Below are 25,302 nucleotides of genomic sequence, written 5' to 3'. Positions count from 1 at the left end.
AATTACTTCATAGGTTCCTCACAAGTGACCCTTTAAGATCTCCTCATCTTAACAGGTGAATACGGAAGAGGTTAAGGACCACAGAAGAAAAAAAATCTGATGTTTTTTCCACCTGAAATTTTCTGAGATTAAAGTCAGAAATTTGTTGTTGTTGTTTTTAGTCGCCCTAATCTTTTTCTGTCGCTGAGTGTACCATCACACTAGTAATAATTTGTGATCACTTGTGGTGTGCGGAAGTAAAAACCAAAAATTCTGCTGCAACGGTGTGTCCAACTCTAATTGGATCACACCCACATGCGCCACATCTCATATCATGTGCATGAAACGGCTTCTGCGTTCGCTCTGCTTTCTCCAAATTTTCATAAAATCTGCTTAAACCAAAGGATCCCATGCCTCCACTTTGACTTTGCCTCTGCATAAAAAGACAGTCGTATTCATCCTGTAAGTTCAACCTCTGATTCCCTCTGACTGACATTGACAGTTTCACTGAGGGAAGCGATAACCAGAGACTTCTGCCCACCACTACCACAGATTCCTAATCCTGTCTGTAAGCTCGTCACTGCGGGGTGTCCTGACCGCTTATGCCACCCATACTCTTAACCCCTGCCTCGAATTGTACGCTGGTTTGGCACATGAATCATCAGTGTAGGATTTATATGGAGTGAGTCATATCAGCAAAGGGATGCCCATTGCACTTTGCAAAGGATGCGTCGGTGTAGATTATTTGCAATATATACGGTAGATTTTTTTTGGGGGGAAAAAAAACAGAAGATGTGTGATAGCTGGAGCAGAGAGCAAAAGATTAAAGTTTTTATCTCATCATCTGGGGATAAAAGAAACAGAAAATATCCCCACTATGATATTTTTGGATTGAACCTTAGCTTAGCTTTGAAATTGGAGGATGTGAAACATTTCTCATTGGCTGAATAACCCCAGCATTAAACACAACATTTAAATATCACATTTGCATTTGAATATATTAATTGAATCCATCAACTTTGGTGGATAGGGCTGCACATGGAGTTTGCATGTTCTCCCTGTGCATGGTGGGTTCTCTCCGGGTTCTCCGGCTTCCTCCCACAGTCCAAAAACATGACTGTCAGGTTAATTGGTCTCTCTAAATTCTCCCTAGGTGTGAGTGTGTGTGCATGGTTGTGTGTCTTGTAGTGTTGCCTTGCGACAGACTGGCGACCTGTGCAGGGTCAACCCGCCTCTCGCCTGGAACGTAGCTGGAGAGGAACCAGCAACCCTCCCGACCCCATTAGGGACAAAGGATGAACAGAAAATGGATGGATGGATGGAACTTTAGTGGATATATTTAACGGGAGGAAGTGATTCATTCAGCATTCATCATCGGAGAGAGTTAAACTTACATCAAAGTTTCAACTAGTAAAGTTACACTATTTTCAGTGTTTATGTTCTGAGATAAGGATTAAAGTAAGAAACAACTGTCAAGGATTGTTGATCATTCAAAAAATATTTATTTAAACTCGAATAGATCAGACACCATGCAGTGTATGTCTAGACACATTTCACAAGCATTAAATATTGAAGCTTTGTGGATTTTTGCTAAATTCTTCTGAGTCAGAAGGGATTTTAATTCTTCTTGTTCTGTTGACAGGATCGGCGAAGTCTCTTTGAAATTCATTATAGCTATGCATTTCCACTCAGTTCAGTTTTCGATTTATAAACATGATGAAAGAACCTACTGTTAATGCTGCTTTGGTCTAATTTTACCATTTTTAAAATAACAACCCACTTTCCTATCAATCTAGTAAGAGCCAAAAATAAATTCTTTAAAGAAATATGTTTGTGTGAATTTTGATCATTTAAGGTGTAGAACCTTTGGGTGTTAGGCGCACATTGTCTTCTGGGTGTGGAGACGTCAATACATAATGCAGAAATGTGTTTCAACACTTCATTGCATGTCCATCCGTCCGTCCGTCTGTCTGTCCATCCGTCCAACTGTACCTTCACATATAGATCTGGCAAAATAATTCGGTCATCTCTATCTGTTAGGTTCAAACACTTTTATTTAGATCGGCTGAAAAATAAGACGGAAAGGGTAGACCCTCCCTCCCTTCTCCCCATCTCTCATCATCCGCTGCTGCTCCAGCTCCTCCTCCTCCCTCCACCTTTCTCTTTTCCGGATCAGCTGCCTTCTCCTCTGTGTCTCTCTTCCCTTTTTTTTCCCTTCCCCCTGCTGGTCTCCATCCCACTTTTCCTTCTCCCACCTCAGCCTCTCAGCCTGGATACACCCTCCCTCCCTAGTCCTCAGTGCGGACCGCATGTGTCAGTGCGTGTACACGTGTGGCTCCGCCGTTGACGGGAAACGGCCGTGGACTGGGTATCAGATCCCCTCCACCCCGTCCTTATGCATACTTATCACTTTTCTTAACACCGCTGCAACATCGTTCCATTAGAGAAATCTCATTTTCCTCCTCTTGAGGCAGCATCTCAGATGGGATCTTCAATCCTTCCTCCAGCATATTGGATTTAATGAGCATTCGCCGTGAATGGAAACGAGCAATTTTTGGATTTCCTCTGTTACGGCGTTTGGTAAGTCTGTCTTTTCTCGCTTCTCTGCCTGCTTCTCTCACACCTCCTAACCCCCAATTTACTTGTCATAACAAATTGACAGGTGAACGCGGAGCGCACGCTATCATATGGAGGGGAGCAGTCAAACTGAGCTGAGCTGGCCATTTTAAGTGGGACACAGACAGAGAGGGGGGGAACTGCCTTTGGGTTAGTGAAAAGAGTCAGGTAAAGAGCAGGGAGACGTTTACTGTCCTCCCAACACTGGGAGCGTTGTTCGCTGGTTCGCTGCTTCTACGCATTGATCTGCTGGTATTTTCAGCTTCCATCCCAGACAACTTTGCGATGCTCTACCTGCGCGACTCGGGGCAGTTTTGGCTGCGTGAACGCTTGCGGGGGAGCTGCTTGGCCAGAACGAGTGCATGGATGCAGAAAGGTGGGCGTGCAGAGCTAAATCCGCCGAGATGTGGGTGATATTTCCATCTTTATGACACCATGGAGAGTCTATTTTCTGGAACAGTTTCTGCGTTTGGTCGCTATATTGATGCTTACTTCCTGTTCTGGCAGCCATTTTTGTAGAGGCAATGTTGTGTAGAGTTATGACCAATTCCCAAGAGATCTGCCTCAACTTATAAATCCATTACTAAGCACCAGTTTATTTCATTTGTATATACCTTGGCTGATTTATTTTACTCAATCAAGAACATTTGCTTCCCACTTATTTTCACTTTACCAGCCTAGCAAAGTTGATGCAGCTATTTTGGGTTGGCCCGTGTCGGCTTTTATCTTGGCGGCTGTCTCTGCTAGTCGCTGTTCGTCTTCCTCTCTCGTCTCTGAGCTCTTCAAGGAGAAAATGGATTGCTAGGAGGAAAGAAATGAGAGATCTTAGTTGCTAAAAGTAGTAATGGAAGCAAGAGAACAAAAAGGATCAAGAAGTCTGGAATGACAGATTGACAAGAGACACGAGAACTGAAGTGAGTGAGAAGACGAGACTGCGTGTGTGTGTGTGCCTTAATACAGCTCAGTAAGAGCTTTTTAGACAGCCAAGCCTCTTCTGATTGCCAGGCTTTTGGCAGCTGGGGGTCAGTTTACATCCACACACACGCACACACACACGCACACACACACACCTTCAGGTTCTCTCTGATGGGAGTAGGAAAGCGCTATAGATCACCAAAGACCTGCACCCTCACGCCTCGCTGGCTGCATTTCTTGCAAGGGACATCAATATTTATCGCATTTTCCATTTCAAAAGAGCAAACTGTGGTAACGGCAGGAGATGGGAAAATAATAAAAGTTAAATCAAATTACCCCACCTCGGGTGGACCTTCTGCTGCTCTTTCATTTAGGATTCCTTCCTAGCACTTAGCCAATTTTGGCTGGATCCCACTGCATATTGAAATACAGGTGCAGCACGGCAACTCGTGTTCTCACCGGCTGTAGCGAGGAGCTGGAATTACATTTGCAATGATAATAGGAAGATACTGTATAGCATCAAAGGGGGCTGTTTTGTTCTTTCTTTTTTTTTTGCATTAAAGGATTTCTTGGTCAACATATCTCAAAATGTTTGTAGTATAAAGAACATAGGGTAGGTAGGACTCGAGGTAAAAAGGAAAATGGTTTATTTATAAAAGGGAAGTGCAATAGATTTGGGGCTAGGACTTCTGGAACCAGGGTCTGTAAATAAAAGAATGCGCGAGACGGGTGATAATGTGCAGAATAAATAATGACATGGAAGTTGAGGTCTAGTGAAGTGGCATAGACATGGAGAACCGTGGAAGGCAGAGATCCAAGTTGTGCAGAGACTTTGTTGGAGTCTAGTCCAGAGGCACACACGGTAGATGGCTTGTGAGGGCTAAGTCTGAACGGTGAAGGCGTTGGAGAGTGGGCAGGCAAATGGAATCGATGATGGCGTGGTTAACCAAGGTCTGGAAAAGACCTGGTACAAGGAGCTTTGAAGAGATCCAGCTTGTTAAGCAAGAGATCCAGTAAAGCAGAGGTCTCAAACTGCAATCCTCGAGAGCAAGAATCCAGCAGCAAGATGTGTTCCTTGTCTTCCACTCTGGAATTAAATGGTGAAACTGCTTCACTAGCATGCAGTCAGAACTCTTCTAGTGAGATAATATTGGAGCCAGGTGTGCTGAAGAAGAGAGACACCTAAAGGTTGCAGGAGACTGGACCTTGAGGACTGGAGTTTGAGACCCCTGCAGTGAAAGGTTGACCCTGTAGGACCCAGAATGTCATGCTGTTAGATTCTCAGGTCAGGCAGAATAGACAGGAGTCTAGAGGTCCAAGTTCTCAGAACTCTATCAGAACACACAATGATCCTTTCAGGTCATACAATCCTGCCAGCTACCCTACATGAACATGGCTAGCGTCCTCTGCTATGCAAGATGCGAAGAAAAAGTAGAAAAATAGGAGTGGTAAGAAAAACGTTTGAGGTAACCAAAAACATTGCTTTAGCCATACAGTTTGTCAATCCTATTTGAAATGTAGGTTATTGTTTTTAGATTCAAATCAGTCTAAGATATATAACTGCATAAAGACCATCCAAATAGATAAATGTTATGTTGTTGGCTGTTCAATCTAGGATGAAGACTATTATAAAGGTCTTAGGGTATGCTTTTGTTTGTTGTTGTTGGGTTGGACACAGTTTACCCCAAACCCATGAAGAAAACACAAGTCAACAATGTTAATAAATATCATGGAGTACATGTACACATAATGTTTCCCCCTTCACATTTCTGCCTGCCCCCTCATGTATCCATGCCTAGAACCGGCCCTGTTTTGGGGCGACTATGGCACGCTGTTTATTTGATTTGGGTTTTCTCGTCTCACATGTTGATGTTAAGCTGCTTAACACCAGGTTTCCCACTGATTAGTGTGTGAATGTGTGGCTCGGATATAAAGTTTTTTCAGAGGTCATTATGACCAGAAAAAGGATTATAACTTCTGTTTATATCTGAATTTAAACTGCCACACAGCATAAACATTTTGCTACCGTGTGGCAGCAGCAAAATGTTTAAGCCATATCAGAGAACATTGTCTGGATTTCCAAAAATAGTAACAAAGTTGAGGACAAGGGCCGACTGGAATAAAACTCAAATTCTTAAGAATTTTTTGTCAGAAACATTTTTCCCCACCAAAGCATTTACAAGCTGATCCGCTCCATTCTTGTGCAAACTTGCGTTGTCATCGACCCAAATACACATGACGCAGAATTATCTTTTAAATTTCAAAGCTCTCTTTTAAAAACTTTGTATTTTCTCAAATTCTGCAGTAGTAATCCATATTTTATAACCTGGTAGCCTACTACCAGCCTACATTTGTTAGAGCAAAAATAACACACACTGCCGGATAGTATCCTTACTGTTTTAAAAGTACATTTGGCAAACTGCAACAATATTTCCACGCAGCTAGACAAAGCTTGGCTAATTAACCACCTTGTTTTACCTGTGTTATAGCATTCAGCACAATACTTAAATACCACCACAAATTTTAGCCGATGTTCACTTTACAATTTAAATCCAAGGTGCTCCTAAAAATATAGCCACCAAACAAAATGTATTGTTTGAAGTCTATAAAGCTCTTTTTTATACTATAGTCACTTAAGACACACTCATCTCACTGAAGTAATCTCCATTCCACTCATTGTGAGGCGACTAGGACCAGTTGATTGGACCTTTGTTAAATTGGGTCTGTCGCTCTAAAGGTGGCAAATATTTATGCACTTATTTTATGTCTAATATTTTTATTTAATTGCCACTATTTTGTAAAAAAAATCTGTTTTTCCCAAATGGTGAAACTTTGTTAACCATATTTGATTTGTAAAAGCAACAAAAAGAGGGAAAACATCCAAGGGAGGGAATACTTTTTAAAGGCACGGCATCTATCAAAAATAATAATAATAATAATAATAATAATAATAATAATAATAATAATAATAATAATAATAGATGACATTGTAACTTTGGTGATCAGTATTTGAGTTTAGCAGCAGTTTTTCCATCTTTTTTTCTTTAAAGATTGTGTTTTTTGTATTTTGAATATGTTGCTCTTAAAGCAAACTAAATCTGATCCCACCATTAGTTTTTATGTGGCCCTCTACTGTAGACTTTAGAGCCACATAAATAAAACCTTCAAGTTGTGTGCTTTAATTTTATTGTATCGATCAACCCAAAGAAGTTCTGCTGCCAAATTACATCAATGTGAGAAGATGTTCAATATTACCCCATTGTAGGATAAACTCATTGAATGCAGAGCCAGTTATTTAGCTGTATTGCATCAGTTTCTTACTGAGTTTTATCAAGACATTCTGGCACAACTGGCCCTTTAAAGATATTCATGATCTTGATCTGGGCCAAGATGGAAACTAGTTTGCCACCCCTGCTTTAATCTGTATTTTCACACCCCATTCTTACAGCTGAACATCTAATTTGGTGTTTGTTTGTTTTTTTGTTTTTTTAAGAAATCCACTTTCTTTAAAAAAGAAACACTCACACCAAACACAAGGCCCCTAGGAGGAGTCTTTTCTTCTTTTTTTTTTTCTCCTCCTCGGCAGCGGTAAAAAGGCTTGCCATGCAGTAGGTGACTTGCATCCGAGAGTGACTCGAATGCCCCTCCACCCACAGCGAAGAAGCACTGATACCACCCATCACCAAATGAGAAATTAACAACCCATCTCCCCCCCAAACCGTCCCGTTCCCTCAACTTCCACAGCAGCTTTTCTCATGGTCATTACAGCGAATAATGGTTATTACCAATGTGGCTTTATAATTTAGCATGATGCATGAAATGAAGTTGGCAAATTAGTTACAGCAATTGACAGCTAATGGTGTCCGTGGTGGTGGCGCGCGCGAGTCGAAAAGTTCTGTGGGATTTGGAGCCTCTCCTCCGAGCGCATTTTGGCCGGACGCGATTGGACACGCAGGACCTCTAAACAAAAGAGATTCACTGCGACGCGGTCGAGCTGCAAAGGAGCGGCGTCACAAAATGTAATTTTGTGACGCCCGGTTATTAATGCGCTTTACAATGACAGAAAGGATATAAAAATACTTCAGAGTAATGTGCCAAAGATTAGGATATAATGTCTCTAAATCCTATTCTCTCACCGCTCAGCTATTTTTTGAGTAAACAGTGTGGAGTTCTTCCATTATCTTTCCTCTGGTTATTGGTTAGCATATAATTAACTTTGCTGATAATGTAAATAGGATATAACGGGCTCTAACAACAGTGTTAGGAGTGTTTAAATCTTGTTCCTTTTTATCCTGGGTAGCAACCAGGGGCCTGGAAAAAGATAATATTTAGCTTTTCTTTTGTTACTAGAATAATATTCATCTTTTTTGGCCTAGGTTGTGCACACAAACAAGAAATTTGACTACAATTTTCCTTGCTCACATTGTACAAACAGTAAAGCTGCTGTATGTAACTTTATCATGACAGTGTAACACGATACAAATAATCTGTGAAAAAAATCAAGCTCCTCTGCCTTCACTCAGTGCTGTAACTACAGAAACACACTGCTCAGTCAGAAACAACCAAGCAGAACCAGTAGGAGGGTATTAGCGCTGTCAATCACTCTAACGTACATGCTGCTCACGCCCTTTGCCTTTCTCTGTGCTACGCTTCTGCTGATTCACCACAACATGGCCTGAAGTGAATGCTAGGGCTAGTTAGCATGGCCACCGACGACAGCAGATAAGAATTTTTCTTTAATCTCCATTAGCACACTTTGAAGTGTACACTAGGTTGATTGACAGTGCGAAGACCATCTTCCTGTCTCTGATTGGCTGTTTTTGACCAGGAGCCATGCATTTTATTTTTTTATTTCAAAAGCATCTCAGGGAGGAGAAGAAGGAGCTCAATCTTTTCTCAGATTATTTGTCTTATACTATATGATATCACGACATGGTGACAGTTTTAGAAAATATGTAAAAAACATATTTTTGTAAAAGTTACATAATGTAGCTAAGTATAAATATATAAACGCTGAGGATATACAATAGGATACATGACTTCTCTTGTCTATCAAAAAACAAAACAAAACAGGTTTGTTTAGATGCATAAGCAAATACTAAACCCAAATGTGAATGAATATTAATGCGATTTCTGTATCCATACCACCATGGCAGAAATTTAGCAATATTTTGTTTTGGGAAGACTATATTTGCTGTATGGGTATTTTAGAAAATTCTAAAAAATATTTCTCTGTTACAGAATTTAATTAAACAAACTAATATACGGTGTGTCCTTGTCCACAAGAGCACAGAAGAGACTGCATCCATTTCCATAAAAATAAAAACCAGCGACAAGTGTCACAACCGCATCCGTTCCTTTCAAAACGTTTGGAACCCGTTTTGAAGCTAGGCATACTTTTCGCGTTTTGTCGTCTGCTTGATGGGCTGAAAATGTCTCTTCAGAAATTTGTTGTGGAAAAATTTGTTTAAAATTAATAGAAATAAGTTCTATTGGGCAAAAACAACAAACGGCGCCAGGCGTGCATGCACAGGAATCTGCGGAATCGCTCGCACGTCTTACACACAACGTAACCCGATACTCGGAGCGGAAACCGCTCCGGAGCAGGTGAGGAGTTCAGCGTATGTTGGCACGTTTGAATGGAGCCAACTTCAGGGCGCCGAAAACCTTCACGTTTAGCCCAACAGAGCCGGCTAAGCCGTTAATCCCACTTCCTAGTACATCCTCCTGGCTGCTTCCTGAGCCTCGTGTTCGCATCCTCTCTGTCACTTGCACATAACAGATATAGGACTTAACTTGTTCTGTTTTTTTATTTTTTTCCCCCATTAAATTATTTTATCACCCTGTTAATTAGTAGTCACACTGATACACACAAAAAAGTTTTTAAAGTTGTTTTGGGTAAAGCCCTTGTAATCCTCACACCTGCAAATACATTTGGGACTTCTAGCTGGAGTCAGCTGGAACTGGGTTAGAGACATTAACCCTCCAGTTGTGAGGGATGAGATGGTTATTTTTATTCTCTTCCCTTGCCTTTTTTTGTTTCTTCTGGCTGGCTGAGTAAATGTAAATACTAATGTAAATGTAATGTAAATAAATGCAAAAATAAATAGATTTTTTAAAATAAATAATTAATACAGGAACTGCTTTCATCTCATGCATTTGCGCCGCTGTGAATCACATGTGTTGCATTCTCGGGAAAAGAACAACCTTTCTGTGACCTTTTGTTTTTTGGCAAAATCGCATGAATATGCCTCCTCGTGTGGCCTAGTTTTCACTCAGGACTCTCTGCCTCAGAGTCATTTCTTTTGTCACCGAGGCAATTTTGCTCTTCTTCTTCGTGAAATAAGCAAAGAGCTGTGAATCTACAGTAGCTCTTCTAATTAAACACCAGCAATATTGCTGTGTTAGTCTAAAGATTAAAGGACGTTTGCCCTGTAAACAAAAGATTTTTTTAAAGGGGCAGGATTATCAAAATGTACTTTTTTGAGCTCAACATTGTGTTATTTCGTCATAAAAACGTACATGGAGTGTTGCTTTGGTTCTTCCATGCATGTTTGAGAATTTTTTTTTTAGTCTCCCATGGCAACCATTCAGCTGTGCGAGACCCAGCTCCTCCTCTGAGCTTCAGTTTCCAAGCTTCCTCCTGAAAGAGCAGCCCTGCCCCGCGACTCCCTCGGCTCCTTCAGACTAGCCCACAGGAATTAGCAAACACTTCTTGGAACTGAGCATCTGCTGAGGTCATGATATGAGATACTTGTCGCTGGTGAAAATGTTTTTAAAGGATTAATAGAGGAGCCATGTTGTGACGACTTCCTGAAGGTGGAGTTTTAGAAAGAGCAGGAGATTTTAAAAAGACAGGGGCCCAATTTCAAGGCGTTGAATTACAAAGTCTAATTTCTTTTTATATTATGCTTGATCTACAGAGATTTTTTATAACGACTGAAGGTAACATGGTTACTTAATTGTGCTATTAAATGGCACTACTGCCTGGAAAATACATAATTCTGCCTCTTTGATATTTTTGTAAGTAATCACAGCAGAAGATTCATGCCACCAAGCCTCTGAGCACGGGGGAATAATTTCAGGGGGAAATTTTGATTAAATATTTCATGATTTTCTGGGCATTGTCAGTGTTTTCTAGATGACCTTCCAACTAATTTTACCAAAGTACCTTCAGTGACACTGAAAATGGCATAATACAGTTATGGAACGATTATTACTGTCCTCGTCATGCCTACCTTCCTTTGAAAAGACTGACATTGTAAAGTAACTGCCTGGTTTTCTGAGCTATTTTCAAATTAGTGACTGAAACTGGGACTTCAATGAACATCGCTCCAGTGCAATTCCCAGAAAAGTGCTCTACAATTTCAGTTCATTTACTTAGACACGTTAGTTATTTTTTTAATTACTTACTTTCTGATTAATTAAAACGTGTGATTCTTTTTTATTATTGTTGGGGTTTTTTTTTTTTTTTTTTTTTGTCCTTTGATAAGGTCAAAACACTGATCAGGAACATTTAAATTCATTGCGTTTTTGTTTGTCAGTGGGCTTTCTGGAACGATCAGCATTGAGCACAAATATTTATTTATTTAGTTTTCCTTTAGGAAAAAAAACCCCCACCTGGTTTGAGTTTGCAGAGATAAAGTGTGTCACAAAGTATCTGGCAGTACAGCAGAGAAACCTTCAGAAGATTCCAACAAAAACAAACACGGAGAAAGGCTTATGATTTTAAAAAGAAGGTGATTGCTAACAAGGACAAACAGTAATTACCCCCCAAGGTTTGGCTAGGGACAGATTGTTTTATTTCCAAATGTTGGACCTTGCAAACCTTGAGTGGTGCACAAGGTCATGACCTTCACCTCTTTTTTAAAAGAAATAGTTGTTTGAAATAAAGTGCCAACATTTGTTTTATACATTTAATCCACTTTGGAGGAGGATGTGTGTCTGAAAATTGTGATTGAGCGTTTTATTAAAGACTCAGGGTAAAAATGTTTGGCTGAACTATAAATTCTAGTGTCTGAACAACACAACAATCTACACTGGCAATTATTTCACAATACAGCTTTAAATGTTGCATTTTAATGTCAGATTAGTCAGTCATTACTTCTGATTGTCAGGTCTCGTTTTCTTATTTTAACTAAAAATAATTATTTGTTAAAAATGTGCAATTTGCACAGCAACAATTGATGGCAATCTTGAGGCCCAATTAATACAACTTGTCTAAAAAATTATCTGGAGTTTAGTTTCTCTTCAAAAACTGACTTGCTATCCTGAATATTATATAATATAATATATTCAGTTCATCAAACAGGCTGTTTTCTGCAGTATGTTTTCAGTGAGGATTGTCAGTTTTGACGCTGATACATCCAGCGACTTTCTAATGGTGCCTGGAAAATGTTCATGAAGAGAATCACTTTTTACTTATTTTAAAATGATCTAAAATGGATCACGGGTATCATAACTATTAGTATGGTGGGTCTTAACATTGCTAATGACGTTCATGTACTTGTTACTCACAGTCTCCATCTTGCTCTCCGCTAGGCTACAGCTAATTCTACCAGTGCTAACTAGCCTTAGCATTAGTGACCACCGTTGATGGCTGTTTTTCTGTAACAGTGAATTGTTTCTCCACCATTAGCTCATGTGTGCTCCGATTGGTGGCTTCCAAACTGGGAGAGGTGTATTTCTGCAGATGGCTGTAGGACCACAGGAAAGCAGCAGAGTATATGGTTTATGCTGTACTGTCATGAAATGGTGAAAGTTTGGACAAATATGTAAAAAACAAAAAAAAACATGTTGTTAATTGAAGTTACATAATGCAGCTTTAAGCCTCAGAACATTCTGATTTCTGTCTTCGGCACATTCATGACTGACTGAACATCCTTCACAAGATCCCTCCACATTTCCCTTTGGACTACAGACGACACAGCAAGGGGGAAAAAAAAAAAAAAAAAAAAAAAAAAAAGCATCACCACTGAGAATAATCCAAGACATAACTCATAAACAACATGGACAAACACATTGGCAACTATGACATTATGATCAGGTTTAATGCTGTTATGGATAATCTAATTTGTTCTCCCTAATGAAGTCTGACCTCCATAAAAAAAAAACACCCTGTACACAGTAATTACTGGAACACAACACTCTGCTGCATTTGTTGATCGTAATGCGGCGACTGTCTCTTGAAAAGGTGTTGTGATGCACTTGAATAACGGACGTTTATGCTTCATGTGCTCACAGGCACACAGGCCAACACTTACTATCATGTCAGTTTATAATGGTAAACTACAGCAGAGTTATGTTGGTTAAAGAGGATATATACATATAATTAATGCGGTAAACAGTTTTGGTCAAGCTATCTGGAAATAGTAATTAGTTACTAATTACTGATTAATTCCCCAAAAACGTATTCCAGTTACTTTACTAATTTATTTTCAAAACTAATTAGTTTCTTAATTACTTAAAACGCACTACATGAATACGCAATGAAGCAATATACCTTTGAGCCTAATTCTATTCTTTCGGCATGTTCCAACATGAAATCTAATCGAATGAAACCGTCTCTTGTTAAAAATCGTTTTGTTTTTTGGGGCGTGCTCTGGTGGCGTAGAGGGTAGCGCGCCCCACGTTTGGAGGCCTTCAGTTCTCGACGCGGCCATCGCGGGTTCGATTCCCGGACCCAACGACATTTGCCGCATGTCTTCCCCCCTTTCCTGTCAACCTACTGTGGTATAAGGGACACTAGAGCCACAAAAAGGACCCCCTGGTGGGGGGGGGAAAAAAAAATAATCATTTTGTTTTTTTGCTCTTTTATGCATATTGTGTCACGAAAGTTGTCTTTTTTCTTTTTTTGAAGAATTTTATTAAATATTTAACTCTAAATGTTATGTATTCCACTGTATAATTTAAGACAATCAAATCTTCTTCCAAGCTGTATTCCACCGTATGCAATTATTTTTGTGTTTACGCTCCTTCTTTCAAAAATATGTAAAATACAGGGATACATAAATTTTTAATTAAAGTCTGTCTTGACGATGCAGCGAATTAGCAGCATTTGTTCATATGACACTATTTCTACCATTAACTCCAACCAGCTTTTAACATTCAGAACAGCTGAAGATTTCCATAGTCAGATGATTATTCTGGCAGCCACGACCGTCCCCATCTGCACCACCAAAATAAGTTTTCTTCACACGCAGAAGAAATTGACCCGCTAACGTGACAGAAACATTCGCGTCGCCTTATGATTTTAGCGGATGATTTTGTCACTGAGACAAACTAATGTCGGTGATTCAAAGCACTCTGCACGGTCCTGCTGCACTGTCCCACAACCATGTTGTCTGATCTACCAATCCGTCTGCTACCGTGATGTCACACACTCATACTTGATTGTCATGGATATGGGCAGCTGCCCAGGGCGACATCAGAAAGGGTCAGAACATCCAACCAGAAAGAACCAGAAAAAGAAATAGATCTCATCTGTCAGTTGTTAACTGAATTAGTTTGCTACTCCTTATTACTTTTATGACTTGCTTTGTAAAAATACTAATTAAAAAAAACAGCTAATTGCTTGCATTTTAATTGGTTGGAGTGCAGGAGAAGGAGGGGCTTACCCACAGCACCGTTCCCGCAAGAACCACAACTTTTTTGCATATTTTTGTTTCAACCTTACGAAGATAGGTGTAGTGATTTATCATGATTAATCACAGCACTAGAGTGTGATTAATCTGATTAAATCTTTTAATCGACTGACAGTTCTGCCGTTTTAATCTGGGCCACATGCGTTTCCCTTCAAAGGCCGCCCTGGACAACTGACCATACGGTATGGCCCTTTAAAAAAAGCAGCTCACCACCACTAGCGTTAAAGTATAGAAACTCTTATTCAACCAATTTCTTTTTTTTTTTCTATAACTGCTCCTCTCCCACCCACAAGGATTAATATAGGTGGGGAAAAAAAAGTTCTAATTAAGAAATCATCCCTTTAGCAATGTGGCTGATTCTGATGCTCTGGAAACACTCCTCAGAAACCGTTCTCCATTACTAATAGCTCAGAAGCCGCGACGCTCACAGCTTGCTTGGAAACATACCAGGAAAGATGTGATTAAACCATTGAAACTATTTATTTGTTGTGTTGTTTGATCAATTTTAGGCTCAAAGGAGCTAGATTAGCGCGTTAGCACAGCTGGGACGAGAGGCGTCTTTCTCCGAGAGCGTCACTGCTGGATCCTTTCCCGGTCCTCACGGCACTGCAGTCTCCTCTATGATTAACGTCAGAGATGAGTGAAAACACGGGCTCAAGCAAGCTGCCAGCAGCTCCAATTATTACACATGATACACCCAGTGGTCTATTTTTGGTTCAGCACGTCAGGAGAAAAGTTTCCACCTCAAACTCCTTTCAAAAAAGACATGTAAAATTAATGTGATATATATTTAAAAAAAAATTACCTGGTACCTATTAAATATCAAGGAGAGAGAATCAATTTGTGTGGCTCAACCTTCTGGACTCACCCTGTTCGTCTGTCACACATGAAGAGTGTAGAATGCAAAGTATTTCTTTTTCTGGACACTTGTATCATGATTTGTTCTTTTCACCTCCCAGTCTGATTAAGTCATGTCTCTACAGCAGTCAATTCGTTCCAAATGTGCAACAACGTCCATGTGCAAAAAAAAACAAAAAAAACAGCCAGTTTGTTTTTAATGTTTTTGGACATAAATACACTTCACAGAAATGAAAAAAAAAATCTGAAAGATTTACAGCTGCAGCTGTAAACCAAGACAAAAATAATAAGGTTAGACATTAATGTGTGAAAGGTTCCTGCTGGACAGTAAAACGTTTAAAGCTGTAGTATGCAACTTTTATTAAAAAATCATACATATTTTTTTTTTTACATATTTGTTGAAATATGATTATCACAGAGTATCTGAATCTTTTTTTCCCCAGATTATGTATGAAAAAAATGTAGATTCTGCGCCTGCTCCCAGTGCAAACTAAAGACAATCAATCAGAGCCAGGGGGAGGGTTTGTGCACGGCCAATCACCTCTACCTCCTGCACTTGCTCTCTGCTACACTACAGCTGCTACACATGAATGCTAAGGCTAGTTAGCATGGCCACCAATGACAGCAGATAAACGGTTCTCCTCTGACTGAGTTGCTTCTCTGCCATTAGCACATTTAGTGGCACCTTCAAATGATTGACTGACAGCACCAAGACCCTCCTCCTTGCTCTGATTGGCTTTTTTGAGTGTGCATTTCTTCAGACAGCAGTAGCAGCACAGGGAGATTGTGGAGGGGATTCATATTGTCACAGTTTGTATGTCTCATAATACACTGTCACAACATAGACAGTATAGACAGTTATGTTTTTGGACTGTGGGAGGAAGCCGGAGAACCCAGAGAGAACCCACCATGCACAGGGAGAACATGCAAACTCCATGCAGAAAGACCCCGGCCGGGAATCGAACCCAGGACCTTCTTGCTGCAAGGCAACATTGCTACCACTGTGCAGCCCCAGCAAAAACATTTTTTTTTTCTAAAAGTTGATTGAGAATTTCCACACTTTCACATGACTTTACACTTTAGTACCACTAGTGCTCCTAACATTTTACATTTACATATTTTGTACGACTCATACTCAAGAAAGCTTGTCAAAGCTAAAACAAATCACAAGAAGAAAGCGAGATACCTTGGATCTCATTCTCCCTGTACTACTTTGTAGATTTTCTTTCCCTGCCCCCGGCTTCCTTGGGGAGGTAAATAAAACCATCTTCAGAGGATCTTGGCATTCAATAGGAGGGGAGGAAACGGTAATGCCAGGACCCAACATGGGCTAGCAAAACGGCGTAGGAGTGCATGGACCTAAGGTTGTTTCTTTGATGCGCAAATTGTTTTTTTGTTCCTTTTTTTAGCAACTTGGCTCTTTATGCTGACTCTCAGAAGACAAAGGGAACGTTACCGATGTGTCATTGGCTGCATTCTTTACAGTAAATGTATCATATTGTGCCAGCATGCATAAAAGAGTGTTTGACATGGGTCTAAAGGTGAATAGGTGAGGCATGTTTTTGAAAAAACTAGACCCGTCATGTCACTGACCTATGTGTGTCTCCTACGATGCCCCCCAGTTTCGCATTGTGCATATGGATCGGGATGAAAGGTGTAAAGAGAACAGCCTGCTGCTACTTCTATAAATCATTTGTTTTAAGGTCATTGGAGCCACGTCAGGTATTCGGCTTGTGAAGGTGAGGCGGTCGTGTTTTCATCTGTAGCCTTTGCAATCCAAGGATCCAGTTTTGCCCTAATTCCACCCAGGTAACCTGTGAAGGACCGTAAAGGTTACATGACCCTTTCTTAAAAAATCTTTGTAATTTTGGATCAAGCTCTACCACAGATAATGTGCTGCCATTTTTACAGAATCACCATTTTATTTTTCTTCCTTACTTGAGGTCACACCACAATCTCCCGACTGAATTTTAACACGGATTTGTCTTGGAAAGTCAGAAACATTCTGTCAGTATGATGTTCTGTTAATGACATTTTGTAGTTTTTTCCAAAATGATCTGCTTTTTTAGCTAATTCAAATGATTATCTCCAGAACCTTGGGGATCATCATCATGCTTTTTTAAAAAAAATTTTTATTTTATTTTACTTTATTTTTATTCTATTTTTTTTACTTACATGAAATTGGCCTTTGTCTCCTTTTTGGTCCGTAGTATTCTTTCTTTCCAGCTCTCACCTTGCAACACCAGAAACTTTATTTAGCCAGGGTCCGTCTAGGTCTTCTCCATTTGAATGAATTTCTCTAGATCAAACCGTTTCTATTTAAGATATTTCTTTATTCATCTGCTCTGGCAGTAATAAAATCTGGGTATTGTTAAAGCAACTACACCAAAACCGGAAGTGAATCACAGGTAATAATTTGATTTACGATGTAACATGAGGGGTTTCATTTATATTCTCACATAGGGGCTTGCTTGGTTAGCTTGGCTTATTTTCACCATCATAATTCAGAACATTGAGCATTTTATTTACTCAGGATGTCCTTGTTGGATCTTAAATTTTGGTTGTTAGTGTGAAAATAGTGAAACTGAAGCAAATCCATTTTTACACCCCCTTTTTGTTCCGAACCATCACATTATATTTTTGTGTGTAGTGTGTCAGCTAACAGTATTTCATAGTCATTTGTAATTTTGATTTGCCCCCTGTGAGAATTATTATTTGTTTTTTTACACTATACACACGTCTTCTTACAGGGCTAAGTGTCCGTTGCAAAACAGCAACACCCATGTACTCTCTCCACAGCACTAAAGCTGAAGGAATTGGACTCAGTCAGCCCCTCTTGACAGGAGGATTCCTTTTTTATCTTTCTTTTTTAACAATGTTGCCTGTCTGTGCCTATATTTCATTTACTTTTGTGACCATTCGGCAGTAAAACACAGATCATTCGTTCTCCTTTAATAACACTGTCTTTCCACATATTCCAAGGGCGAGACAAGAGACATTTTTAGATAGTCTACACGAGGCTGTCACGTTCACTTTAGCAATAATTTCACCACAGAGTTTCTTTCCTTTGGAATACACTCTGGAGAGATTTGCTTGATAGTTTATGCAGTTTGTAGCCGGTAGTCTGCTGCTGCAAATTACGGCATGTATCCGCATGCGGTTTGTAGTCGTTGAACAGCAGCTAAATGCAACCTGTTTTATCCGCAGAGATCTCGCCTCCAATCCGCACATGTATGTGTTCGGCAAACGAGTCACCAGACAGTTTACTTACAGCTTTTGTAAGGTGCAAGAAAGGGAAAAAAAAGCAATTGGTGGCTGGTTCTGACATTGCCTGCATGTGCAAGCATTCGGCGCCTCACGGCACATGGTGGCTCCACGTGTTTGTAAATGAGTGTCATCGCCACCTGGGACAAGTGATCTTCATGGCATGATGTTATTGCTGCACTCCAACTCCTTATAACTGGTTCAGCGGGGAGCAAAGGCTGTCAGGAGGCACCGGAAGCAGATTTGGATGCAGGTTTTCATGGGGAAAGCTCTGTGCGTCTGCAGTTTTAAGGTTTAATGGCCTGAGTTGGGGCCAGGCTCAGGTACGGTTCTATATTTAGGTGATATAGGAGAAGCAATTCAGTAGTAAAGGTAAACTGGTGGAGACGTGTCTTTGAGGGGGTTAGGGAAGGTCATATAGCAATCATCCTACAGATTAGGCAACGGATTGTTCTGTAGCTCAATTAAAAACGATTGGATTAAGAAAATAAACAAAGCTGTCATTTAGTTCTCATTGTTGGTTAATAAAGGCTTAATGATGCCTCCAACTGATGAGAGAGAATAACATGGAACATTTAAGAACAAGATGATATTCTAGAGTTTTATATTTTAGCAGCATGTTTAGGAAAACTATGAATGTCCCTTATTTTTTCTTGTCAGAAGTAAATTAAGGTCTCACCCACGACAAACTGTGGTTCAAAGCTGTTTGTTGTGGCAGCGGTCTTTGTGTTCTGGATGTTACCGTCTCCTTGTATTCAACCCCTGCTCATCGTTAAGGCTGAGTTTACAAGAAACTCATGCCTGGAAACTGCAGATGTTTTTGGATGTGGATTGGGGAAATAGTTTCACATTTAGAAACTATTTCTAAATGTGAAACGATTTCTTTCAAAGTTGTAGTTGTCATGCCAGGCCACTGCATGGTGCTGTGATTTTAGCGTGCCATTGAACGCTCATGCCCTTTTGACCCTCAGCTTCCACCTCATAGTAAACAGTAACCCGTCTGACTCCCATAAACAAAGTGTTGATTAAACAAATATATGCCTTCTCAGAATTAGTGTTGAACTGAACATGTTACATAGCCCAACCCAGAACGACACAGAACGATGCTAACAGGACAACATCCAGGTTTCTATATGAAGATACACTGGTTGATCCATATGATCTCAGTGCCATCTAGCTTTGCCAGGAACTCTTGGGTTCTGCATGACCATCATCTAAGGTTGTATGGTTCGACACTTTTCAGGTTGTAAATTATATTGACGGACTAGCAAACAGTTGATTTGCCAGATCAGCTGATTGATGCAGTGTCTTGAACAACTTGTTGCCCAACAACTTTTTAGACTGTGGGAGGACGTCGGAGTAACCAGAGAGAACCAATGCTTGCACAGGGAGAAGAAGAAAACACCCCCGGCCAGGATTTGAACCCACCTTGTTATACCTTTTAATAGTAAAAAAAACCCAACCTATTTCTACTTGGATTGTGAGGATTAACCATCGTTTTATGAAAGACGGAGAAATCACAAGTTTACAGTTTACAAAAAAGGAAACAAAAACCTCTGCTCACTCCATTTCACAAAATGCCATTTAGGGTTGCAAATTGTACATGAGACTAACTTTTTATTTCTCAAGACCAAAGCTGACTCTTCACTTGCAACCAAAATGAGATGAATTTGTTTTGGAGTGGTTCATTTTATACTGCTGTAATCAAAGTGGCCTCACTTTGCTCCTAATCCATATGAAAATCTATTGTGTGGCGTGCGTGTTTGAAGGTGTGTGGGCGTGGGCGTGTGTGTGTGGTTCAAACCGTTCTCATTTAGAAACGGTCATAAAACATGCATGCCATCTTAATACTTTCTAGACTCCTTTATTCAAAGCGTGCGACAGCTGTGCAAATGAATACTTTAAATAAGGTGACACTGGAAACCTGAGGCTTTAAAGCCAGCCTGAGGCCACATTCACATGGTGCCTTGCCTTGGCATTTTGAACTGTTCTCAGCTCAAACAGAATGATGTTGCAGAGGGGAAAAAAAGAGAAAATGTCACGATGTCATCACACAAACAGTGTTGGAGGAAAATGAAAAAAATTCCTTTCAGTAGCTGATGCACAAAAGTCTGAAAGTCTTCTGTTTGGATTATGGAACTCAAGTCTTGCTCAGATAATAATCCTTGGCTCACAGTTTGCATCACTTATCGCTGTATAGACTTTTGGGAGTTTGTGAAAATATCAACTGAAGCAGCGTACAACTTGAGGAATTGATATCATGGCAAGAAAAATCTGGGAATTCAGAGATTTTGCACAGGATAGGAATTGGCCACTGAATGTAAAACCTACGTTATGGCTGGACATGCAGATGTGACATGTCTGGAGGGAGATCATGAGGCCAAGCCAAAACTGACAAGACCAGCTATGAGGATAAATTCTGTCCAACTATGGGATTGGAAAACTCCCTCTGGGAGTCGGGACAGCAGGCAGAAGATGCAAAAGGAACAGGCATCTCTCCAGGAGCCGGGCAAGGGACTGGTGGAACAGGCCCCCAGGGGTTAGGCCGGATGCCGGCAGTGATGACCGAAGTCCTGGCAAGAGCAGACAGTAGGGCCAGCTGGAATACCTGATTTCTGACTAAAAAAAAAGAGGATTAACTGAAGGCTTTACACAGGACTGCAAAGCACCTGGCCTGCACAGGGGAGAAAGGGGGACAGATGCTCAGTAAGCGAGAGCTCAACCGAGACCGTAACGCGAAATATGTCAGCAGACTCCATACCTGGAAATTGGATGTCTCAGCAGAGTCAGGTGCCACTAGAGGGGGAATTTACATGGTAATAAACCCTCTATTTCACAGGGATAGGATCTCCAAACTCCTCTCTTAATCTTCTTTCTGCAGGGGTCTTGCGCTTTGCATGTACTAGCTTTGCGCAATTGGAAACTGAATCTTTGCCTATTCCTGTCTGTCATTGAAATAATTCAAGCTCAGTCAGATTGAATATATTTACAATTCAATTAACTGAAGTGAGAACAATTGTTTATCTTAGTCCCTACTGATTGGGACTAAGTTATCTTTTATGTGGGAAACCTTTGAATAAAACCATAAAGGCATAATTTTCAGAATGTACAACGAATACAATTTCAGTCAAGAGATTCACCAACCTGAGATGTGGCATATTATTTTATAACAAAGAAATGTGAATTTGTTTTACTTTGCAGTGGACTTTGTTGTGTTTACAGATATTTTTGGAAGGAAGGAAATGGGCAAAACGGGACTCCGCATTCCCCAAGGAGTGTCTTTTGTAGGCAACTTCTTCTGCTTGATTTTATTTGGTGGATTAGAGTAAAGGGGACTGAACACAATTTCACACGATAAAAACACTGTATAAACAATATATCATTTTTATTTCACTTCACAATGAAATGCGACAATCAGCTAAAATCCAAAATATTGCATTTTGGTTTTGGTTCCATCCACCCACTTACTTCTTATCCAACACTGGGTCATGTGGCAACAAGTCCAGGGGAGAATTCATGAGATCCTTCAGCAAGTTCTGGGTGACCCCAAATCATTCATTACCAGACGGCACATATAGTCCCTCCATTCACTTCTGGGTCCAAACACCAATGCAACATGTCAGAAAATCCCCCAAAGGAAAGTGCTTAGAGGGCATCCTGGTTGACCAAACCACCTGAACTATAGAGAGAAGTAGTGGTCCTACTTTGAACTCGCCTCAGATGACCAATCTTTGAGTCAAGCCACCTTCTGGAAGAAGCTTGTATCTGGGATCTCGTTCTTTTGGTTGTGATTCGTGTCTTTGCCGTAGGTGAGGGTCGGAATGGTTTAGGATTTTCTGCAGACAGACTGGCACTGTGCTTGTACTACTGCAGATGAAACCCCAAGCACCGGGAACAGTGGAGAAAATGCTGATTCAGTTGAAGTGTGACGGACTGCTAAAAGTTCTGGCGGTATGAATTAAGGAAGCATCGGTTGCAGTTTTCTGGCCAATCTGCGATTACCGCTCCTTAAAAGACCTGACCTTCCCATTTCAATTTTGGCTGAGTTGGTAACAGTGGGGTATTGTTGCCTCTAAATGTGCAGACATGACCTGGTGGACCAGTCTGTAAGTCAAACCTCTCTCACAGCAGAGCAATGGAGGACAGTGGCTGATTTTCAGACTCTTGCTGCGGTAAATAAGATCGGTGGATAAGATGGTTTTCACATGTAAGTATTGGCTGATCTCCCAAAATTAAGGAAATATCTGCTAATAAATCAGCTGGCTGAAAAATGGGTGCACCTCTAGTATGAATAGATGTATGCAGCACTCTGTGCTGAGCAAAAGCAGAACAAAAGGACAGATTTATCATTTTGAGCTTCATATAGAAACACACTTCTACCCTTGAAGTCGTTTCATCTCCAATCCAAACTATGTTGATGACAACATTCAGAACATCACCGTAGGATGGATGAAAGACAATAATCTGCAGACATGCTGTACATACTGTCATTTTCCAGCACATATTGTTCTTCCATCTGGGGTTTTCTGATAACAGGGAGTGTGAACGACACAAAACACACACACACGCACACACAGATACTTTTTTTTTTTTTTTTTTTGAATTTGCAGCTTTGTGTAAATGTGTGCTGCAGTGCAGTTTGGGCTTTCTCTGAGATATAATTCCGATGTAGTTTTTCATCCCACACAAATGCTTTGCAGGGTTAAATGTACAATGAGCGTACACTACAAGAGCGTTGGTATTAGAGGTGTGCCATAAGTGTTACCCGGCAGACCTTAATGCCTTTTTATTTACACTAGATTTGCTTCCACGGTGTCTTTCTGCAGTGGCCCAATTTTCTGTAAAAAGTCATCAAAGTTTAATTTCATCTTACTGGAGCCACAAGCAGATGGACTCTTTTCCACCATGGGGAGCTGGTTTCACACCGCCAGTGTTTTCCCTTTTCTGTGTACTTTTGTTGTACACAGAAATGGGAGCTGTTCTCGCCGAGTTCCAGCATGAGGCCTTTTTCTGTCATTTTTAGTCATCTCGGCACGATCTGTTGGTATCTATATTTAGTCAAAACAAAGCAGATAATAATTGAAAAGAATCCAAATAGTACTGTCTCTGCTACGCATTGCTTTCACGTGGCAGTGGAAAGGAAGATCTCATTAGGGTGATTGTCGACCGGATGGAATAATACATATATACATATAAAAAAAAGGATTTTAATTGCTTTTCATGTAGTTAATCACTGATAATCAAAGCAAGTTCTGAAACTGGATGTGTCCTCAAAAGTGCAATAATAATAAGATGTACCACTGATTTCCATTGACAACTTCTTTTCTCTTTTTGACGTCTGAATTATCTCCCCACTGCGGAGACTGCTTCTCCAAACATTTCTGAAAGAATGGGTCACTTTCCACAGAGGTACACTTATTGGATGGCACCTGTGAGGAAACCAGATTGTGACATTTCTTGTTCACTAAGCAGCTAGAAATAACTCCCAAGTGGTATTTTAACAAAGTGGAAGTCACTGCGACTGCAGGAAACCACGGAGTGATGGATTCAGATGTTCTGCGGAGAGTTTGCCAACTTGCTGCAGTCAGTAAATCCAGATCTCCAGACCTCACAAGGCCAACAGATTAGCTCCACAACGGCGCACATGGAGCTTCGTTGAATGCTTTTCCAATGGATGCGGTGGCATAAAGCAAACAGCTACTGGATTATAAAGCATGGGAGACATGTTATCTGAATTACCAAGTTACGCATCCCTTTCTCAATAAATCCAATGAGCTTGTTTGAGTTTTGGTGGTTGCCAGGAGAGCAGTGTTGTTCTGCTTCCATTTTGTCAAGTGGAAAGTTTGGTGGAAGAGTTAGAGGCTGAACAATATGGCTTAGAAATGTGTCACAATATAAGTTTTTAATAACAGTTGTTTGATATTAATTAGTTTTGTTTTAAGTACTTGAAACTCCGCCAAACTGGTGGCGTTTTTTTTATCTTTTTATTTTAAGCAGTTATGGTGGCAAAACTTTAAACGGCTGTTGCTAGGTAGCCAATGAGTGAGTGAGTTAGCCGATGCCACCCTGTGAAAGGTTGAGCAGCTAAAGACTTTGCTCTTCCTACATCCAGGAAGAGGAAATGCTGAGAGGTTCTGGATTGTAGTTTAGTGAAATTATTGAATTTTAACAGACAGTGTAGAATTGGATGACAGGGTTGTAACATTTCTGCATCCAGTGAGTCTCCATGAGTACAGCAGCAGCCAATATACAGCCTGGACAAAGAAACAATAATAAGGTTTAGAGGGGCTCCAGTGAAAGCCCATTCATGCAACTGAAAGTCCCAGCCACTTAATAAAGAGTTATCAAAATGGTACCAATACAAAGACTGCTTTGCAGTATAATCCCACAGAGTAAGAGGTCGGTGAACTAGGCTTCACTTGTAACGGATGACTAGAAGGCTGAGCTTTGTAACGATTCGGTAATGTTTGTGCAGACAGACAGTATGCTAATTCCCAGTGTGTCTCATCACATGGTGCATGTGGTTCATCAGCCACGTGGGAGCCATGTTTGCACAAGCTGTCCTTTGGCTTCGCTGCTAGGAGATGGCAGCTCCTGTAATTTTCTCCTGATTATCTTTGAAACGCCGCCTTACTTAAGATGTTAAAGGTTGATTGGGATGAAAATGTTTTTTATTTAAAATCACGCGTTAGATTTGGCTTTTACTGTCTTTGGTAGATACTGTACCTCTTACTTTTCATTCCTGTAAAATTTTTCACAAGAATCTACCCGGTTAAAACTGTAATATGTAGCTCTTATGAAAAGTATGGTGTCTATTCTTACACATTTGTAAAGATTTAATCTGTGAAAATGAAGTTCTTTTGCCTTGCACCCTGTACTAACTTCAGAAATGCACCACTCAGTCAGAAATAACCAATCAGAGCCAGGAGGAGCTTAGCGCTCCCTATTACCCTCAACAACACTCCTACACTACAACAACTGGTTCACCACAACATAGCTTGCCACAAATGCTAAATCTAGTTAGACA

At 40.4% G+C, this 25,302-nt stretch overlaps 1 protein-coding gene across 2 annotated transcripts in view; it reads left to right on the top strand.

Annotated features, from left to right (window-relative positions):
• Nucleotides 1-25,302, top strand: part of lingo1a (leucine rich repeat and Ig domain containing 1a) — a 258,282-nt gene that overhangs the window by 97,377 nt on the left and 135,603 nt on the right. Inside the window, exon 1 of one of the 2 annotated variants that reach the window (XM_044125405.1) lies at nucleotides 2,233-2,559. The exons of the other annotated variant lie outside the window; for it this stretch is intronic. The gene's annotated coding sequence lies outside the window, so the exon portion shown is untranslated. Of the gene's footprint in view, nucleotides 1-2,232; nucleotides 2,560-25,302 lie in introns of those variants that run through there. 2 annotated transcript variants of the gene reach the window in all.

Source organism: Gambusia affinis, linkage group LG08, assembly GCF_019740435.1.
Source record: "Gambusia affinis linkage group LG08, SWU_Gaff_1.0, whole genome shotgun sequence".
In the NCBI taxonomy this organism is placed as follows: Eukaryota; Metazoa; Chordata; class Actinopteri; order Cyprinodontiformes; family Poeciliidae; genus Gambusia; species Gambusia affinis.
This window is presented reverse-complemented; position numbering and strand designations above follow the sequence as displayed.